Here is an 8324-nt window from a genome sequence, read left to right on the forward strand (position 1 = left end):
CAGGAGCCATTTGGGAGACACTCACTGGGAAGAAGAAAGAAAGACATGCACTAAAAACAACAGAAACACAGGTGGAAATGGCCTACTGGGAAATCAGGCTGTCAACAAACAAAAGCCGAAGGCCAGAAAGCAGTTTCAGTAGCAGCCCCTGCTAACAGGGCTTCAGTGTTCGGTAAATAAATTAGCAGCAGGTTTGACTGTTTGGAAATTAGTAGTGACATGATGAAGGCAGCAAATGACTTGCTTTTATCTGGAGTGGAAACACTAAAGTTCCAAAGAAATCCTTGCCTGTATCAGGAGAAGCAGAGATGCTTATATCAGCTTAGACTTGAACAACAATTATATAAGAAAAGTTTCATTTCATTTACCAAAGGCTCAGAACTTCGTTTGTAACTGAGGAAACCTGTGTCCCTCTTGGCTCCTTCTGACAGCACCTCTCCTTTGAATAGTTTATCAATTTGGAGGTAAAAATAATACATGTTAGGTAGATAAACAGCTGTCTCTTATACACATCTAGATGTGTGACAGCACCTCTCCTTTGAATAGTTTATCAATTTGGAGGTAAAAATAATACATGTTAGGTAGATAGACAGATACCTGGATGTTTTTTAAAAAAAAAAAAGATGTAGAGTTGGGACACTAGATCAACTCTTCAATTATTGCAAACTGGGAAAGCTCCTTTGGGAGAAATTCCTGTGATTTACTTCTGTGAGAATCTGATTCTGTTTAATTAAACGGGAGCTAAATGAGGGGCTGAATAGTAAACACTTCAGCACGTGCTTAAACATTCAGAAAGTGCCAAAGTCCTATTGATTCCATTGAGATATAATTTGCTTAAGCACTCCTCCCTGTAAGGGCTCTGACTGTACCAGGCCTCAGTTACTGGAGCTGAATGTTTATCATGTCAGAGGCATCAAAGAAGGGGCTCTTTTCCCACATCCTCATCGCTTAGGAAGATAATTAGATAAGGAGTATTTGCTCCAAAGTGAGCAAATATTTACGTAAGCTGTGCTGAGGGTGCTCGATAAGGGGACAGGTCCAGGAGGAGGATGGCACTCACTGGGCACAGCAGGGATGTCCTGGGTAGTTCTTTGAGCTGCTGGGTCCATCCTCCTGTCCCAGTGTGTGTGGGTCCACTAAAACTTGAAATAGGAGCTTTGTCCTTACAGACACTGCCTTTGGCAAAGGGAAACAAGCGCTGCTGTATCTGTTGTGCACCAGTTTGGGAGCTGGAATGAGGTAATACCACGAAATGCCAGATGTAAAGAATCACAGGGCATGAAAATGGGCATCTTACCCAGAGAGATTGAGTAGCCACACCACTGAAGGTGCTCAAGACTTGACTGGACACAACCCTGACCAATCTGACCTAATAGAACCTGTTTTGATCCAGGCTTTGAGCAGATGACCTTCCATCCTAAATTATCCCATGATTTTATAGAAGTAGAACCTGACAGAAATGGCCAAGATTGTGTGGATCCATGGAATAGCTGGTACAGGTCTATGAAAGGAAGCTCAGGCCCAATAATACTGAGAAATTAATTAATTAAAGCAGACATAACATAGCTGGATTTTTAGTAAATTGTTAGGCTTTTTCTACCCATGAACTCAATAGGAAAGCTGGGCTTGCATAGCCTGCATAATAACACAATGAGGCAGACAAAAATCTATCCAACAGCAAGGAGCCAATGACTTATCATCAATGGCTTTGTGTCAAAAGAGAGAGAAGTATCAATTGTTCTCCCACGGGGATTGATACCAGAGCCAGTATTAATCAATATACTCATTAACAGCCCAGAGAAGAATGTAAATTCAACAGCCACTGGATCTGGACAGGATTCAAAGGAATGGTGGGGATGTGGCAGAGGAGGTAATGGAGTATAGGAAACAGGCTTGTAGTCAAACCATGTGTAGATTTCATCAGATCAACGAGCAACATTTAATACTTGTTTATTCAGGAAAGAATTTTACAGGATACAAATATGAAATACAGTAGGGATATTGCCTAAACCCATCCCTTCTCAAGGGCCCCAAGCTGATCAACTGCTTATTTCTCACACCATTGCAAAAGGTTGAGGCAAGGTAGGAGTTTTGATCCATTAGAAGTCCTGCAAGACCATGCGTTAAATTACCATTTAACAGTTTGCTTGGCATCAGGTGTGAAATACTGCAGCCAAATGTCACAAGATATTTTGATTAGAAAAGATTAGGAGGGTCACTAAAGTTCTGTGAAGACTGGCTTCAATCCTAACCTGTGTGCTTCACACTGACTTTGATTTAAAGAGATTTAAGTGTGTGGCAGATGAAAATTGCACCAATGATGACAACGGGACAAGATTTGACTTCTTGTGGTCTTGTATGGAAGGTGATACATGTAATTCTTCTTCTCCCTCATCTTCTCCAACCCTTCTCATTTTCTGCATCTTCTCAACACTTAGTCCTGGGTTTTGATGTGTGCATCTCTCTCTATCTGCATCTCTAGATATAAATTTGCTCAAAGATCACGTTGCTGGAGGTGTGAGTGAGCTGACCCAGTTGACAGCTATTAAAGCCCAAACAAATTGCCACATTCATCCAAAGTGTCTCCTGTATCACACAGGTCACAGCATTTCCCTGCATGGGTATCTCAATTTTTGGTTTTTAGTAAATAAAGTAAGAATTTATTCCATATATCAAGCCCTCATTTGTTGGAGGATGCATGGCCTCCCTTTCCCAAATGTTGATAGTGGGTTTATACATTCTCAATCTGAATTGGCTGCTGTAGCTGGCTTGTATCAGAATTTTTTTTCCCCTCACATAGCTTCCCAGTGTTACCATTTAACTCCATAATGCATGATAACTATCATTTTTATAAAATATGCTTATAAACCAGGAACTTCTATTACTCTCTTTTAAACCCATGAAAACTCCCATGGACATTAGTGCAAGCAGGACCTGATATTTATTCATCGAAAGCTGGAAGCGTGTGATGGAAAATAAGAAATCTTTTAAGCCACAGTTCTTAAGGGTATGTTGGGTGGTGTTTACTGTTCAACACATCAGAGGCTCATGGCCATATTAGTTGTATGAATGGGATAAGATTACTTGGGCAATTTTCCTCTACATTAGAAACAAATCACAGCTAAACCTCTGCTGGCTCCATACATTTTAAATTCCCATTTTCCCTCACTAGAACAGAAAAATAAATACATAGATAGCTGACCAAACTTAGGAAGTGTTCAAAGCAATCAAGTGCAAATTCCCTCCTGTTAAAATGTGAACGAAACAGAAAACCTTTGACTGAGAGGTAACTTCAGAGATAAGTAGTTAGATAGATGCTATAGACAACAAGACACAAACAAATTAAATCTATTCCACTGAAACAGTGATATAATTTCCCTCCAGAGACTAAGACTGACAAAATAAACAAAGAAATAACATGTTTCTTAAGTTGTGAAATGTGACAGTCAATGGCAGATAGCAAAACAAAACTAAAAAGTGCTACAAGTTCTTAGCACAAACATGATGTTCAGAGACAATGCAGCTCTATTTTCCTTTGTCTTGGACCTCCTAATAATCATCGTTTTTCACACTTCTCTCCTCTGAGGTTTTTCATCCTCCTTCCAGCATGGTTTTCCAGTTTAAGAAACAGTCAATGTGTTTATTTTGAGGGACAGACTGATGGTGGAAATTAGCAGGTCTGGGAAAGGCAGAGCTGTTGGTCTGGGACTCAATGACACCTCAGAAGGCCCAAGAAAGCGTGCAGGGGTGTGCTTCCCTTTGGCTTTGGTGGCAGATAAGACCTTGCTGAACATTGAGCACAGGCTGCAGAGACCTGAAGGCACATTGCTGCCTCCATTTGAAGGCACATTTGAAGGACACCAATGTTCAATTTTAAGTGTTGTAGATCTGGGGACACAGAAGGGAGCACTGGTCCTGAGGAAATTCTGCCAACTGGATTTTCAGGCTTTTCACCCTGGCAGAAACCTTTGTAAGGTCTCAGTTCTGAGACTCCAGAGCCAGGAACTGCGCCACTTCAGATGTCCAAAAGGAGTATGCTCAAAGAGAGAGAGTAAAAGAAACCTCAGGCACTACTGAGATGGCCATACTACAAAAGCAAGCTCTAAAGATAGAAGCAGAGACATGAACTTGCCAAAGTGCAGCACGGCGCTAATTTTCATGTTACTCATAGCAATCATTTTTCCACGAACAATCTGTATATGTCACAAATATCTCATTTATTCCCCATCCTTCATATGCACATAATAATCCTTTCACTTTATTTTAGTTGATAGTTTGCCTTTAAAATGTCAGGTCTTTTCCCCTCTAAGTTGCAAATTGCTTTTGTACCCAGGAGTTTGTTAGGGGAAATATTTTAGCTCAGAGTCATATAAAGGAAAATGGATCCTTTCACCCCAGCAGATGGTCAGAAACCAGTCCAGGTCTCCAACTTTCACCTCTTAACTCTGATGATGGCATTCATCTCCAGAAGTCTAACTTTAAATATCTGCCTTAAACAGCTTCCTTCCTCTTTGCAAGAGCAGTTCCAATGGGCACCTCACCTGGCAAATGTTCCCAACACCTTTATTTCAGCCGAAATGGGTTGCCAAGATCTCCCAGGAGGATCCTGTCACACAAGAATAACTCCTGACTCATAGCACTGGACCATGTCTCCTCTCACTACTACTTGAGGAAGAATCTCAGAATGCACAAGAAAACAAAGTTGCCCGTTACTTTGAAGAAGGTATTTTGGCATAAAAAGAAACACAGAACATGAAATTTGAAGCAATGTAGAAACCACCAGGCTGGTGGAAGGAAGGTGAGAGTGCAGCCAGCAGGTTCACTGCCTGTTTCAGCATTTTGTGGGTGAGTGGTTGTCCAACACACGTGCAAAGAGCCAAAGCTGGGCCTTGGAGTGGTGTGAAAGAAACATCTTGCATGTTTTCAATCAAAAGTTTTATAATAAAGCTGCATGGTGGTCTCTGGGAAATTATGGGGTTTGAAAGCCATGGAACTTTCTCCAAGTTTTTGGGGCCATGGTAGTGCCAGCCAGGTGAGCTATCAAAGAACACTCTTTTTTTATAGCCCTCTAGAGAGTGGCTCCTGCCCACAGTAGTGCAAAACACACAACAGCCACTCAGGGAATCATATTCTGGACTCATTTTCCAGGGGTGCTGAGTCCAGGTGGCTTCCACGAACTTTGGTGGAGCAGTTTGAGTTGGCAGCATCCTGGGATCCCCTGGTTTCCCAGGTTTCCCACTAAAGAGCACCCACTGTACATTTAAACCAGACTCTCTGAGTGTGTTCTGCAGCCCATTTCCATGTTAAGTAGTAATTCTGAATTACATAACACCACATTTCTCTCCAGCCCTCATCTGATAATAATAACAAGCTCTGTATCTTAGAGACTTGCACATTTATGTTGGCACTGCTGGAAATACTAACACGAGCTTGAATCTCTTCTGTGCTCTCAAAGACCAACAAACACCATTCATTTCCTACAGATTAGTTTCAACCTAACAAGCGTTTTGTTGAGCCCCAAAGAATATTTCATTTATTTAGATAATGCTGATTGCTCACTTATGAGCGGCAGCTCATTCAGTAAGGAACAGACTGTTATAGCTCAGTATTTTTTAAAAGAATGAGGGAAAAAAACCCCCTCAAACAGCAACATGAGGGTTGTATTTAATGCTCAAAAGACAGCACATCATTATGATAAGCGGATCTATTGCTGTGAATAATGGAGAAGGTTTAGTCACACAATGGTACAGATACACTTAGAATAAATATTTAAAGGCATGTTTTGCAAAGCTGGAGCATGTTTTAACCCCCCCATCCAAGGACTCAGTGCCATCACAGCACAGGGTGTGGACTGCATCAGTATGCCATGGCCAGCCATGCAGAAGGATTTCTGCAGAGTATATGAGATTTTTGCAATAAGATGGGCAGAATTATTCCCTGATGGGAGCAGAGGGGCTGTTCTTCATGGCCACAATCCCACCACTTCCTGAAAGGGCAGGTCCTCCCCTCTCCACCTCTCCAGCCTGCCCACACACTCACCTTTTGGGTCAGGTATGCAGCGCTCATGCCAAGAGCATGGCATGAAGCCAGGCTACGGTGTGCCAGGGGCAGGCATGTTTCCCTCTGGGGAGAAATGCTCAGCCAGCTTGGAGGGGAGGATTCAGTGAGAGGAGAAAAAGAGGCATTTTCTGCACTTTCTCTGCTCCAGCAGCTCCTGTGCCAGATGTATTGGTCACGGGCCAGTCAGCTGCATGGAGCTGATGGGAGAGTGGGGCTGCCAGCACTGTGAAGATGAGGAGGGTTATGGGCTCCAAAGGCCTGTTAGCCCCCAGTAAATCTGTCTGGCAAATTCCCCTTCCTTCTGCATCTTGAGTTTCCTCTTGCTGGAGGCTTGGGTACTCAGCTACAATAACAGCGCGACGGGCTCTTAGAAAATATGAATGTTTTCCACAGAGGCCTTATTACAATGGCACTTAACGATCCGTAAGATTTAGTAAACACACCAACTCATTTTGTATGAAAAAATGGAACTGAAAACTGGACTCAAATGGAAACCTCAAAGGGAAATTTATTTATGAGTGAGGAAAGCATGAGTGCAAAGGAGAGGGCCTGGACTAGCACACAAATGGGAACACAGAGTGATCACAAAGGAAAAGAAAGAGAATTAAAAGCATAATTGAGAAAAACAGAACTTAAAAAACAACAGTGAGAGACCCTATCCTATTTTTTGCAAGGTTTATTCTTTCAAAGGGTGGCATTAATATTGCTAGCAAAATGAATAAGTTTCCTCTGAGATAGAAAAACATTTTGATTTTTTTTTTCCCTTTTTATTAATCATTGGTGGTGTGGGGAGGGGGAAACCCCCTGGGAATTCAATGACAGGGAAAAAAAAAATGGTTTGTGAAGTCAGACTCAGTTTGTGTACCTAAAAAGCAATATGATTGATTTGCAAAAACCTCTAGCTTCACAAAGTTCTTCCATCTCTAATGAGAACTAACAGCATTTTTGTCCAGCTTCCCTGCAAAATATTGTTCTAGTGCTGAATCCATCAACAAAAATGGCTAAGCATTAGCTTTCTTAATGGCCTCTGGTTTCACTTGCCAGCAGCTGCAGATGGAGCGGGGCTGGGGCTGCTCTGGGCTGGTCTGCTGCAGATCTCAGCTGCAATTTGCTGGTTTAGAAGTAAGCCCAAATAGTGGCTTTTTAGTACATTCTGAAAACAACTCTGCTTTAAAACTGAAGAATGTTTCCAGCTCTGGGAAGGCACAAGAGGTTAATGTTGGCACAAGTTAATTCATGTAAATTGTTACATGAGTGAATTTCGTGGTGGAGCAGAACAAACAAAGGGAAAAGTAAAGGAGGAAGCTATGGTAAGAGGCTTCATAATGACAGCAGAAGTTCTGAATTCCTTTTTTTTTTCTTTTTCTTTTTCATCTCTCCTTTGAGTGTGTGATTACAAAAGAACCTCACCTCCACCTGCCTGCAAGAGAAGACAATCTCCCTCTCTCCCTGCTGCCAGAGAGCCTACACAGCACACACGAGGAATCTCAGTGCAAAAGTCCCAGCAGAAACCTAAACTGTGTCTGTATTTGTGATCCTTGGTCATCAGCCTCCTGTCTGCACCCCTTCTCATCATCTCTTTGAAGGCAAGTGTGATACAGCTCTACTCAGCTCCCAACCAAGCTTCCAGGTGAATTTGTTCCTTCCATAACTTCTAATCCCAGAAGGAACAGCTAGAAGTAATCTGGTAAAAGAACCCTGGTTTTGCAAGGTTATTCTGCTCTGCTTTGAAAATTCTTGAGATTAAGACTCTTAAGATCAAATTTGAAGAAGCAAAAGCCCAGGGACTGATCTGAATTTAGGTGAACTTCTGGGACCTTGTGAAATCTTCATGTTTAGTCACAGCCCAAATAACTTTCCATTTAACTGTGGGCTAAATAAACCTGACTTCCCCTCACTATACACTGGAACTCCTTTTTCCAAAACTAGATATTATGAAGGGGACTTCTGAGCAGCTGAGACCGACAGGATGAATTTAATCCGAGGCAAGGAACAAATTCTATTATCTGCTAGTAAACATAGAGATTGCTAAATATCCCTCAAGAGCTAATATCTAAACATCCTTCTATTGCCTTTATCAGGATTTCAGAACAAAAAATCAAAATTAACCTCCAAAGAATTTGCTACCTGCTTATTATGAGAGAAAAGCGTTTTAGGAAAGAAACTCTTTTCACACACTGGACTTCTGGATTATGAAACAAAATAGGAGGGAGAGAAATATATTTGAATTGTCCATTATTGATGGCTCATTGTAGTGCCAGTGC

Source organism: Parus major, chromosome 13 (assembly GCF_001522545.3).
Source record: "Parus major isolate Abel chromosome 13, Parus_major1.1, whole genome shotgun sequence".
NCBI classification, from domain to species: domain Eukaryota; kingdom Metazoa; phylum Chordata; class Aves; order Passeriformes; family Paridae; genus Parus; species Parus major.